General features: G+C 42.4%; 1 protein-coding gene and 1 long non-coding RNA gene across 4 annotated transcripts in view; one reads left to right on the forward strand and one right to left on the reverse strand.

The window, feature by feature from the left end:
* CACNG2 (calcium voltage-gated channel auxiliary subunit gamma 2) overlaps positions 1-14,103 on the forward strand; it is a 53,624-nt gene that overhangs the window by 17,469 nt on the left and 22,052 nt on the right. The gene's annotated exons all lie outside the window — the stretch shown is intronic.
* On the reverse strand, positions 5,240-13,001 carry LOC128788023 (uncharacterized). Its single transcript, XR_008430932.1, has 5 exons — positions 12,601-13,001; positions 9,847-9,988; positions 7,708-7,814; positions 5,836-6,004; positions 5,240-5,501 (listed from the first exon to the last, which is right to left on the reverse strand). It is a non-coding gene; the product is annotated as an uncharacterized LOC128788023 (long non-coding RNA).

Here is a 14,103-nt window from a genome sequence, read left to right on the forward strand (position 1 = left end):
AAAATTATTTGTTGTTTTGTGCTATTAAATGGGCTGAATTAACTGGAATGAATTTGAGGACTGACCCCTATGCACCTGTTGATGTATGCTCATACATCAGTGATCTTACTAGGCAGCTTGCTGTGCACCTTGAAGCTATCTTTACTTTTCCTTCCAGTGGAGAAGAACCACAGTGTCTTTCTCACGGTCTGCAGGAAATCTCAAACCGCATTTGAGATATAGTTTATACACTACAACAATTTTGTAACGCTGGTTTACTTAGAACACACAGTTCTTAGCATTCCTAGATTAATGTTAATGTGTCCCCCTCCCAAGGTGGGGGTACCTCATCCAACCCATGCTAAGTCAGTATAGCAATTAATGATCTGACTGTATATTTGTACTCTGCTTAAAAACTCATGAATTATTCAATTCCATCCTATTTGGAACCAGGTTTTACTTTTAACCTCAACTGTAAACCATCTGTCTATCAATTGTGATGTGCTCATACCTTAGGGTGATGAGAGCAGCAGAAAAGCCTAAATGGGTTGCTAGAAAGTGCTACCAGTAAAATAGAGATGCATTTCATTAGTGTTGGGAGGATTGGCAGCTCTTTAATTGTATGAATCACCCAATGGGTGTGTTCCCAAAGCCAATTGGAGCGTGCCAGTTCAGTAGAGCCACAGTGAGCAACGCTGTGCTGCGTCATTCAGCATTCTCCAGTGAGTGATTAAACCCATGTCATTTGCCATAAATCAGACGTTGTCACAGGGTCAGTCTTGTGGGTCATGCTAGGTTATCATGGGGATTTTGCACTAGTTCTATCAGGTATTGCTGTGTCACAGAGGTTTTTTCGAGGTCATCCTCGGTTCTTCAGATACCATCTCTTGAACTCATTGGGAGCCCAGTTGGAGTGCATCAGGGGAATGATGAGAAGGGTGTGCTATGTAGCCTTCTATTGTGTTAAAGCTACTTCTCATGGCTGAAGTATCTCTTCCCTGGAAAATGTGCATTTTCCTCATTTATTAGTTTAAGCAGACACTGTGACATTTGTGATTTTGCCTTCCAAAACAACACCTGCCCAAGGTCCAAAATGAATAAGATCTAGTCTTGAGGCAATGGTTTCCTTTTTTTCAGACAGAAAGCATCATGCTATTTCAGTTAATTCTGTTGCTGCCTGACTGCATGGAGTCAGATTTTGCCCTTTGCTAACATTGTTGCACATTGGTGGTTTAAATTCCTATTATTGGGAACTCCCACATAGCCAAGAAATGCATAAGCTTTCCCTCAGTGAGGGGATGTGGCCAAAGGATGAAAAGTACAAGACATCACATTCCAGGAATCCCCTGCTACAGTGGTCTCTTGTTTTCAGTTAGGATTTGGTCAGGTGTATGTTACAACAGCCTTGAGGTACTCCAGCTTGTATCAGAGACTAAGCCAATCTCTTCTGGTCTGGTGATCAGAAAAATACAAATGCAGCGCAAAACCACCTTTAACTCCCACAAAAACCATCCTGCTTCAGACATCACTGAGAAAGCTGGAAATCCACAGCTTCCCTCCAGAGTTACTTTGAATGGCATGAGTTTAAAATGTTGACATTTTTATGCATAGAAAGACTATTTTATGATTTTTAAAGGACCATTATGGCCTCCTGTGAGGTCTGTGTGGTTAGTCGAGTAGTAACTGATGCTTACTTTTGCAGAAAATGAATGTAAGAATGGTCTCAATAACATTTTTAAACCCCTCAAAGTAAATTTATTTTCCATGACACACATGGCCCCTCTAGAACAGAGAGTGGCAGATCATGGTATGAAAGTTTTACTGGTGCCAATCAAGATGACATTCCAAACCCACTAGTGCCATCACTGGTCAGGTAAACAAAGGCTAACAGATAAATTACTGAAGGCAAGGTCCCAGTTTTCAGCAGCAAAACCAGTGCTGCTGAGTGAGGTTTCAACTTGTCCTTTCTATGCATGCGATTGCTGTCCTCTGCTCAAAGCAATAGAAGCCATTCTGGTAGTGCATGGTTTTTCACCCACTGATGCTTTCCATCACCCAGCGTCTCTGGAGCACAAGAAAATGCTCCCATGACCATTCTATTTGTGGAAAATTTCAGACATGGGAAGGTTAAGTGGTTAGCCAAGTATGCACAAAGACTGCAGCAGAGCTGAACTCACTTTTCACCAAGCCATAAGTCCCTATCAGATCACTCCGCCTTCCTTCCAAAGTGCTGTTTACCTGGCCCCACTGCCTATCACACCATGGAAGGATATTGACTGTTTTCAAGTGTGAAGTACACAGATGTTCTCTAAAGCTCCAGGGAAACATCACAGATAGCAATCAGTAACATATTAGAGCCAATTCAAACTCTACAATACTTCTTGCAAGCTCCCAGATCCTTTGAACATAGGAGGTCTCTGCTGGAGTCACATCAGATCTTTCTGGTCTTCTATTAGAGTCAGTGAGTGAGCCAGGAAAAAAGTAATTCCCTCTGAAACTGAAATTAAGCTCATATTTTCCTCAGCAGAGATATTTTATGTCATTCATTATTATCATTTTTTTTCTCTGCAAAGCAATGCTCGATTGATACTCAGAGGTTGTTAGAACCAAAGGGGAGAGAAAACATTGGGGTATTGTTCTTGCTGCAGTTGCAGGCTTACTTGGCACACAAAAAGATTTTATTAAAAAAACAAACCATTTCTACAATGCTTTGAGTGAGAAGAAAACAGCAAGGGAGAAAAAGAAAAATAAAATCCATGCTGTTTAAGTCTTGGGCAGTGTCAGGAAAATAAGGCATGGAGTTGACATATTGGGTCCAATCCACGGCTACCAAAAGTGAGCATGAACTACTAATTCTTATGTTCAGCAATGATGCATGTGAGGCTAAGACGCAGATTATTTCATTTAGCCTTTGTGATGGAAGAACCCAATACTCAATTCCTGCATAGGTCCATGACAGATGGTGTTTAATAGCAACAACAGACATTCTGGGTATGTTTTCCCATGTCTTGTTGGATCCCAGCTTTCTCCTTAGGCTTTCTATATCAGTTGTAAGTCACCTGGAGAAACTTTCAGGTGTGTTTTCCTATTGCAAAAGCAAGACATGAAAATGTATCCACATTAAGTTGCCATCACAGCACAGTCTCGTGTTTGCCATGTGATGCAGGCAAGGACACTATTTGGCATCTAAGGTGGCTTGCTTTCTTCCAAACACCAGCACATGGAATCATCATATGAACCTCCATACATTTCTTTCTCCATCCGCCGGTCTGGTTTTTTTTCTTTCTCATTCATGTTCAGCAGGTGCCTTCAATTCCCAAACATGTTCCCAGATCTTTCCCAACATCAGCTGTGAAGTTAAAAAGGGATTTTCTGAATTTGATTGATCAGGTTGTCACAAACCTGGCTAGGAGCCATTTGTTGGACACTAATCAGATTGCTGCCGCAGAATCCAGCTGCTGAGTTTCCAGCATGCTTTTAGCCTTTGGAGCGTAAAGAGAGACAAAAGTACTACACCTGACTGGGCATCTCCAGGGATGTTTGAGGGGCACAGAGCTCTATTGACCATTCCTTCTTGAGAACTTGACCTCCTACTGCAGTTGCCTCTCCCTGCAGGCTCACACAACTCCCCCAGGTAGCTTAAATACAGCCTTTCACAGAAACCTATCATGAGGCATGAGCTTACCCTTTCACTTAGAGTCACTGCCAGAGGTAACACATCTGTGATAAAGATGAAATTTGCGTATAATGTCTGAACCCATCACCTCTCCGGAAAAACAGATCATGAAAAAACAAGAAACACAATGTCCCTCCCAACAGCTCCCTCTCCTTTTAACTCAATGTGAGATCTCTTGCTTTCGATGCCAGCTCATAATTTGTCTTTTCTTCTCATGGTTATTCCCCTCACCAAATGAGCCTTTTCTCTTTAAAAAAACATTCACTCTTCTCTCTGCCATCCATTCTCTCTTGTCTCTTAATGAAGTTTCCTGTTTTGTTGCTCGACCACATCTTTCTTTATTCCTTTCCATCTTTACCTGGCTTTGTTCAGCTTTTAGCAACATGCACAGGGCTCAGCAATCCCACCACCCCTGCGTGCAGTCTCAGTCATCACCCACCAGGGTTCAAGGACCAACTGCTGTCGATGTATGAAGGACTCTTCTGCCTCACAGTGAGCAGGAATCCACACTGGAGTTACTCTCAAAGTGACAGCAATGTAATAACACCGTGACATCAAGGAGAGTGCGCAGCTCATGCAGAGGTCTCACATCAACATGAGGCTCAGCACCAGCTGTTCAACAGGCATTTAAACCTAGTGCTATTCTAGCAGCATTGCAGGCTCACTAAGTACAATGACTCTGAGAGAGGCACAGATATTTATCTCAACAAGCTCTTGAGGCCTTCAGCTGCTCATCTGGCAAGTGCTCAGAGCTGCTGCTTTTGGAGGACACATGCCCACCCAGATCTCCTCCAGGCATTCAAGTTCAGCGTGCAGGAGCTCAGAGCAAAATGACAAGATTAAGACACAGGCTATTTTCTAGCTGTTACGTGAGTCAGGGGCCCAGTGCAGAGCATAGCCTGCATGCTTTTACAAAGGGAAATAGGTGGAAGCATCACATTATCTGTGGCTGCAGCTCAGCAGATGCTCCATTTGCACACTACAATTTATGAGCTGTGCTGTGGAATGATTTAGAGGGTTGAGGACAGAGTGCTTTGCTTTCATCAGGGATATGGAGGTAAAGGAACACTTGCCATGAATAGGCTGTGAATACAGCCTAGAGAATAAGACAGAGTTTTCCTGTGTGATCTGACATGCCCACACATGGACCACTGCACAGATCACCCTTGGAGTAAGGATGATTCGATGGGCTCTTATTATAAATGATCCTTGGCTAACAACATAGAGAAAGTAATTTATACTTCCTGCATTTCTAAATGATCTTTAGTAGGTTGAATTCTCCATAAATCTACTGCTGTACTTTGGATACAGGTGTGAATCCAAGGACTCTCTGACTCTTCAAATGATGAAGTTTGGCAAGTAGAAACCATTTTTTAGAGCAAGTATTCACTTCTTTCTCTTTTAAATGCTGCAGGAAGTCATGACACACAGGAAGTAAGGTTTGATTCTGGTAAAGTGGCTGAAAAAGCTTGCCATTTTCAGAGTGGGATGAAACAAATAGCAATTATAATGCAAAAGCTTTATGAGGATGTAACTGTTTAAAAGCTGATTATGAAAAAGAGGGACTTGGCATCCAATCTGGAAGGGTAGTAGAGGGAGGGATGGCTGCATGGCAGGACTCCTGTTGGTGTATGAATGTCTGCACCATGGTGGCATTGTTATCCCCTTCTTGTCCTGACAATACGCAGTCAATGGCACTTCAGGAGGTGGGTGGGAGACATCTGGTTAATGAGGAACAGATGGACCTCATCGGACATGCAGTATACCTGCTCTTTTCTTCGCAGCTCCCTCACTCACTCTCTGATTTCTCTATTCTTCGCTGCAGCTGAGCTCTTCCCTCTCCTTCCTTTCAAATGGGAGAGAATGTTTGTGTGCTTCCAATAAAAAGCAATTAAATGCTCTGGTCAGAGCCAAGTGCAATACCAGCAAATGCAGTTAGGAAATGACTCAACTGTAGCATGCTCCATTCTCTGGGACCCCTATATGTTGTGCTGGTCCCCACTAACCGTGGCCCCTTACCACTCCAGTCCCTAGACCCATCATGACTGTGGAAAACAAAGGCTACTTTCTCATTTGCCAATTCCTTGATAGGACCTGTTTAATAACCTGAGAAGGACTTTCTCAAAGCCCATTCTTTGGGAGTTAGCAGTTTACCCCAATGTGATAAGGTATTTGTTTACCTTATTTTTAGAAGAGGTGCAGCCATTCCAGGCAACCTGAATTTCACTTCTATCTTTCTAGTTCCTTCATGGCATGTAGGTAAGATTTGGGTCTGGGCTTGTGTGCTCTCATTCAGTTAACAGATGCCAGTAATGTGGGTTTGTTGGTCTTCCATGAAAATCTGAAAAGCTGCATACAAACCAGATTCTGAGAGAAATACAAATTCCCAAAGGCTTGTGCATCTCACAGCTCAGAGGAGACAGCACAGTGTTCCTAGATGTGCTTCTACAAAGGAAATCTTCCTAAATCCCTGTGTTCCAACCAACGCTGACAAAATAGCAAAATAATTCCTATCAAGTTCCAATTGGCTTTCATTAATACTGGTGCCTTTCACTGAGATTTTCTTCCCAAGAGATATGACAGAAAAGTCAGTCTCTAAACCCCTTCTCACCCCTTCTTGTAACAATTTTATTTCACTACCGTTATGCTTGCTCAGAGTTACAGAGTCAAACTGATCCCACAGTTTAAGTTACATGATGTGCTTATGTAACATCAGAACAAGGTTTTCTACCTTCCTCCAACTCAACAAGTATTTTAGTCTGGGTGAACAAAGTCCCCTGAATCAGTCCCTTTCAAGGGCAGCAAGCAGAGGCATAGTTAGCAGTCCAGCCATGCTACCTACTTCTGTCTCTTTAATCTGAGAGCTATTGCTGTGTCCAAAACCAGGATTAATTTTCAGTGTAGGTCTGTCTTGGATAAAAGGCCTCCACATCCCTTCTGTAGTTTGTACTCCAGCTGCCTTTGAGACACATTGGATTTTTTATATAGGGCACAATTACAGCATGAATGAGGAAGGAGAACTTCAAAGGAGGATGATTAGGGTTGGATGAGTTGGAAACCAAGTTAATTCACTTGAGTTGATCATTTCAATGAGGAAAATGGACTGAGTCCCCATGGTGTTCTCTTCATGGCATACAAATGCTGAGTTAGCATTCAGATCCACCCTCTGCCAGGATCTTGAGTTTATGGGCAACTCGGATGTATTATTCAATATACACCCCAGCCAAAGCATCATGCTTGTCCTTGGCTTTCCATCCAAGATCTTTTCCATACTCTCTCTCTTTCTACCTTTTCCCAAATGTGCTCTCACTCCTCTTGTTAACTCCATGGAGAGTTAACAAGCAGATTCTAACACAGTGAGTTAGGAATACCTCAGCAGCCTTAGAGAGTACAATAGCAGGGTAAGACAAAAAAATGGAAAAGTCTGATCATCCTTCTCCTTTTACTATTCATCAGAGGTTGAAATATGGTCATCTTAGCACCTTAGCTTTATTCTGTATCTCATACATCCCTATCCCTGGGACTCTATATCTGCCTGGTTCATTTTCCTCATTGCAGCAGAGGAGTGAAGATCCTGACATGCCCCCACTTCTCAGAGTAACCTCTTAAGTCCAGCATGGCAAGAACTGTCTTTACACTATTCCTCTCCCACAAGCTACTGAGCATGGCAACAGTCTGGAACTGGTGTATGTTTCAGTGAATTCACAGGGAGATAGATCCCAGTCTGAGAATCCCATCCAGAAATCCTCAGGGAGAGAATGTGCTCAGCCATCCCTAGCAGCTCATCCTCAGGCTTCACCATGCACACACAAATAAGTCTGTCAGGTCAGCCAGTGCTACCTCTTTCCAGATGCTTGGATGGCTGTACACTTTCTTCTTTTGTCTTAGATTATTTCCTTATACACACCTCGTATCTCTCCTTGGACACATTCCACAGCTACAAAAAGTCTTTCCGATGGCCTCTACCCCCATTAGAGGAGCATCTGCTCAACATCACTGATCATTCAGTCCTCCTGATGCAATGGAGTTGGGGTGGTCTGGGAGTTACTTACCAGCATGACCTCTCTGTTTGACAGATCCTTTCCTTTAAACTCTGGAATGCAACTCTTGGCAAATAATGCCATCTTCAGTGTTCCACCTCTAAATAGCCTTCCATCTGCTGAAGAGTGAAAATCAGTGTCGGTGCACCTGAACCTGTTCCCTTGAAGGGAGATTTTCTGTGCACTGCCCCAGTTTTGTCAAGTCCATTATGAAGAATCCTGTTGTGCAGAACTTCAAATGGAGACACACTGCTTTGTAAGATAAATGCAGGTTGAAAGAGTGCAGCTGCATTCCTAGAGAAGAGGGCTATGATTCCCCAGAGACCCTCGAAGGTCCAAGGTAACTGCAGTCATGACCTCATTGCTTGCACCAGTCTCATCAGTGCAATAATGGAATGAACTTGTACAAGCCCCACTGGAGAAGGGACAAAACTGATAATCCCAATTCTGTCTTCTACAGTAAGTGCATGCACAGAAATAGGCCTCTGAGGGAAGTTTATACCCCAGGCTGGATAGGTGAAGAACTGGGGCTTACTGGTGGTTTTAAAAGTCAATAGATTTTGAATTCTTGCTGCACTTTCATGTAAACTACAAGCCGTTTGTTTTACTTCCCATCAGAATGCAGTAACGTGCAGTGAAGTGCATTGTTTTTTGGCAGTTGAGATTGCTTCACTGCGATTCTCGGATTCCAGTTTTCCTGCTCTTCTCAAATGTGATGAGAGCCATGGTCAACCCAAGCTGAATAAAACATCCCTGGCCTGAGTTAGAATTCAATTTCATTTGTTTTTTTCTGATTCAGTTTCCCTGGTAAATTGGAAATAATAATAGAAACAACAACAATAATAATAAAAATAATAATAATGCATCATAAATCTTAGGTTAGCCTGGAAGCCTGGGCTTCCATCCCAAAAAGTTCTCAGAGACTTAACCAGTTTTGAAGAACATCACAGTCAGCCAGTGGGGTGGATCTGCTGGAGCACTCATCCATTCCCTATGTTTAGACTAGCATGGAAGCTTCTTTAATATATGTTGCACTGACATAAATCTATCAACATGTCGCCAATTTGAGAAAGTCTGTTTTTCTCTGTATATCTTTTTCAATCCAATTCCTTTTCTCCTTGTAAGTTCTAGTTATAACACAAATTTTAGCAGCTGCATCCTGCGGTAGAATGAAATTTTAGAGTTGCTCCATATATGCTTATAGTCTGGTCATTACCATGTTGTGTATGTATTGAATCACTCTATTTCCAGGCTTTGCAATGGCATGGCACTGACTTTCACCTCCAGCTGTGCTTGTTTATATACACCCTCTAGACACACTGCAAGGGATGTCGATAAAGAAAAGGTTGGTCAGACATTTGTGCGTGGTATTTGAGTTTGAATCATAGGATAACTGGAGCATTCAGGTGGGAAGGAACCTCACATATTCTCTAGTCCAAGCTACTGTTCAAAGCCAGGTCAGCTGTGAGGCCAGGCCAGTTTGCTCAGGGCTTTACTCAGCTGCAGCCAGGTTTCATGGATATCACATCCCAGCAGAACTCCGAATGAATGTGGTGTATCACCAAAGAACAGCTATGCCCAAAGTTCCAGAGACATATGGGATTTTAAAAATTTATACTTCTGTCTTTTAAAGATTTATACTTAAAAATCTATACTTGTGCATCACACCTTTGAGACTTATCCCATCTCCTCACCCTGGCAGTCCTCAGTGGGTACCAATCAAAACTGAAAATAGCCCATCTTGGATCTCAAATCAATACAATCTGTAAGCCCCGCCTGGGCCACATGCTTGTAAGAAAGCCAAAGGAAACACCTTGTATGGCTTTTCCTAGCTTGTGCACACAAGAAAAGAGATAGCAGTGTTTCATTTATCTTGTCATAGTAACGAGAGAGTAGCCAGAGAGTAAGAGATGTAGGAAAGCGTGCTCTGCGGAATCAAGCTCCTTGGGAGCTCACTGTGTGCGAATTGAAGGCTCTGAACCCATGGGAACATATCTGGTGCCTCTCTGCACCAGCTGGTGAAATCCCATGCACACTGTTTCTAGTCCCTGAAGTCAAATCCACAGGGGGCTCCCCTCTGTCCTGTGGATGGGTGGACTTCTCTTTGTGAGCTAACTCTTACAGGCTTTTGTGCATGAAACAGGAACTTACTGCTTACTGTTGGCAAAGGGTTAGGCTGGATAAATCACCGTATCATATCGCATCCTCAGAGTCCTGGAGCAGGGGCAGTGAAGTTGTCTTTGGTCAGCATGGATGCTACCAGATTTGGACTCTTCCACTGAGGTATAATGTCCTGTCAGGAAGAACAAAGAAAAAATATTCCTCTGGAATCTCATTTATTTGGCTCCTCACTTGGAAAATTGCACAACAGCTCAAGGATACAACTCTCATCATGCAGTGCCAAGTAGGCAGAAAGTCTTAAGAGCAACACCAACCAATTCAGCTGTTTTCAGACAAAAACTACCCCTTTTTTTCCCTTAATGTGACAAGAGATCATAGTCCCCATATTCTGAGGATCATGTGCTGTAGGTCTCAGAGCTGCAAAAATGTGTCAGCCAGAGCTGCTCAATAGTTCAATGGTCTATTGGATAAATGGGAGGATGAGAAACACAGTAAAAGGCAATCAGAGACCACGTGAACATCTGTCAGCCAGTGCCACTGGTCTGGAAAACCCTGGGTTGCCATAAGAAAGTGTATTTCATAAAGCAGTACCTCCTACTGTGATACATGTTAGACAAACACACAAAGCAGGCTTTAGGCTGCCCACTGGATCAGCCTGGTCAGGGCAGTCAAACTTGCAGCTAGAGGAGCCGTTCCAAACTCCGAGCTCCCAGCAAGGCTGCACCTCTGGGTACTGCACAGTGATGCTGCAGACATGAAGCTGCAAACAGCTTTGTGCAGACCCCTGTTAACAGCTTGGGCCTCTTGTATGATCAGAAACTTCCCCTTTTGACATAGAAGTGACTGCATTGGTCACAGGCATCTCCTCTTTACTGTCACCTCCCTTAATTCCTTGCACGCATGCATATCAGCGTGTCATTAATCCCTGGAGCTCCTTGCCTGGAGCTGGCTTCTCAGGCCAGCTAGGAAATGGGGCTATGTGAGAGAGATGCTGTATTCCAAACTTGATGCTGTGTAGCAGAGGAACCTGGTCATATGGCTCTGCAAACAGGCCCAAATTTGTTTGCTCACATTCACCAGTATGCACCATGACGCGCGCTTGGTGGTTTGCTCCTTTTGGAATATGTGTGATTCCCAGGGCGGCTCATCAGTTCATAGCTGGCTTATAAGCTATATGTTAGGTATGTAATGGTGCACAGTGGCATGATTGATCCAGAGCAAGATGTGACGACACTCTCATCTCTGTCATCTCTCTTTTAAACAGCTTGCCAGATGTTTGCAACATAAATTTCTAATACCAACTTTATTTATCCATAGCCATTATTTTGTGCTGCAGCCATTTCACTGCATAAAACATCTGGGGTATAATTCCAGGACTTCCCCACTCAGAAGCAAAGGCTTTTCACCCAGCAAGCTACACAAGCTGTTTCACTGGCTTGGGTGGAAAAGATGGAAGTCTATAACTAATAAAAATGCCAGCAAAATGTATATATTTGATTGCATTCACAGCTTGAACTGAGTGAATCCAAAGCAGTGTGAGCTGCTGTAATGTGGCTTTCTACCTGTCCTGCCAGCATGTAATTCACACAGCTTAAACCACTTTAACTTCTGCTGGACTCCTCCACACTTGCCCCTTGCTGTCCAATAAACAAGATAGAGATGTGGTGCTCCTTAATAGCACCTGTAAAATTATCCTGTGTTACAACAGCAGCATTCCTGTAGCAGCCAAGGAAAGAAATATAGCTGGACAGACCAATAATTAAGAAAGCTGATATATTTCCACCAAAAGCAGGGAGCTATTCATACCCTCTACCTGTCATTAAAGTATTGATTCTGCAGTCACTTTTTCTTCATCAAAGAAGGATTCTGTGGATGCAGTCAAACTTTGGCTAAGTGTATACATGGAGTGAAAAATGTGTGAGACCTGAATTTTAAGACTAACCTCTAAGACTACCCTTTAAACAAAAACTCAGCCTGGTACATCTCCCAGTGTTGCTTAACTCCTACCATTTGAAGGGACAGGTTAGGCTCTCATATGTCTGTTTTACTTTGCAAAAATTACATAGTTGTCATCTGATGGGCAAGAACATAGGTTTTAGTAAATATCACACAAAATATTTGTGTATGATCATTTGGTTTACTTTAAACAAATCAGCTTCAATTGTGCTCCCACTCCATTTGTCTGCCTTCTGTGACTGTTCCAGAAACATATTTACTGGCATGGATTTTCCCTCAAATGGCAACATTTACATGAACATGTTTGTAAAAAGCAAATGTTGATTCTATAACCAAAAAGTATTCACTTGGATGAGACACTACTACTAACAAGTTAAAGCAACTACCAAATTGTTACTGGAAATTTTTGAATGAGGGAAAAGCTGCAAAAGCATCTGGGTTTTTGGGCATATTTTTGTTACATTCTTTCTTTCATGGGGGAATTGGAAACCCAAATATTTTCCATTTTCAGTTGACGGCATAGAATAAAAGTCATTGAGTACGTCTCCAGTTAGAAAATAACTGGGATTCACATCTCATATATTAAAGCCATGGCTGGCAGAAACGGATTAGCAAACAAGCCAGAGGTTGAATTGCCCTTGTGCTGTCAAAAAAAAAAGTCAATCAACAAACAAATTAAGGGAAGCTATTATGTTCCTTCAAGAATTATTTTAAAACACATGGGAGAGACTGTTAATGGTTTTGAGGAAGTCGGTATCTCCCAGGCTCTTCAAAAGAAATTCGACTTTCTGTTGATCATGAATGGAATCGCAGTTTTACATTACTTACCAATCCTATGTTTTGTAACATTTGTACTGAGTGCTAGAAAAGTGCAGGCTGTCTTGGGTTCACAGTGGAAAAACCCAGAACTAAAGTTTAAAAAAAACAATTGAAAAACAAATCTGTTATCAATTGAAATCAAGAAAGGGGAGAGAGAGAGAGAGAGAAATGTTAGTCCAGGCAAAGCAGTATTGGAAAAAGACACGTCAACAGCTGGAGGTGTGGGACACTGAGGTAGCCCCTGCTAGCAGAGAAATTTGAGTAATGGCACAGACTGGAACAAACCAGATTGGAAAATAAAGGAGAGGGATTTGAAAAATGAATGAGGTCTTCCCACAAACTTCTCTTCTCCAGGCTGAACAGCCTCAACTTCCACAGCCTGTCTTTGTAGGAGAAGTGCTCCAGTCCTTTAATCAACTTCATGGCCCCCTTCTGGACTTGCTCCAAAAGTTCCATGTTCTTCCTGTGCTGGGGACACAAGGACTGTACACAGCACTCCAGGTGTGGGGTCACAAGAGCAGAGTAGAGGGGGAGTATCCTCTCCCTTGCCCTGCCAGCCACATTCCTGTTGATGCGTTCCAGGATTCCTTTGGCTTTCTGTGCTGAGAGTGCACACTCTTGGCTCATGTTGAGTTGTTCATCAGCCATCACATGACATATGCAGAACAGGTTTCAAACAGGGACAGAAAACTTATATTGATTATTTGAAGCATTTTTGATTAAGAGGAACTATTCTACCCGTGAAGAAGTTAACTGAGAAAAGCTGATACAAATCCAGAAACTTCCTTAGGCAAGAGAGGCTGCAGGTAAGCAGAGACAAGCCAATGCAGCTATAAAACTGTGTGTATTTGAGTACTATTGACATTAATGTGGCTGATTGAGCTCACAGAAATTTTTTACTTAAACACATTTTTTGTCTGTGAATGGCAGTTTGTTGAAGCTGATACTCTGCAGGAAGATACTTTCTAGTCTCAGTGGAAAAGGTTGCTTAAATCTGAAATGGACTCACTGGCCAGAAGGAGAGAAGAAGCAGTCAGAAGAACCAAATATTTAATGAACTCATGTAGAATATGGGAAGTCCAGGGTGATAAGAATTTGCTGGGTGCTAAGAATTTTGAACCAGTTTCCACCATTTCAATATTAAGTCTAGCTACTAGTCCACCAGTTCTTCTAGGACAGGGTTGTTTTCTATCTTCCTCACAGAAAAAAAAAAAAAAAAAAAAAAGAAAAAAAAAAAAAAACAGCTGAGGAGATATGAATATGTCACAGCATGAAGAGTTACTCTGAAACTTCTAAAATACCCTGATGCTTTGCACCATCACATCTTTCCACCACTTAAGGCAGAAAGAAGACCCTGAAGCAGCAGTAGGCTCATGAATGGAGGTCTCTGGCTCTGATGTCAGAAGTAAGGGAACTCTTTGTGGTCTTGATCAGATGGTATACAACTACATTTTCATAGGTACTCAGTTCTCTGTGCCTCATCTGAGATATTTTGCACCTACTGTTCTATTC

Source organism: Vidua chalybeata, chromosome 5, assembly GCF_026979565.1.
Source record: "Vidua chalybeata isolate OUT-0048 chromosome 5, bVidCha1 merged haplotype, whole genome shotgun sequence".
In the NCBI taxonomy this organism is placed as follows: domain Eukaryota; kingdom Metazoa; phylum Chordata; class Aves; order Passeriformes; family Viduidae; genus Vidua; species Vidua chalybeata.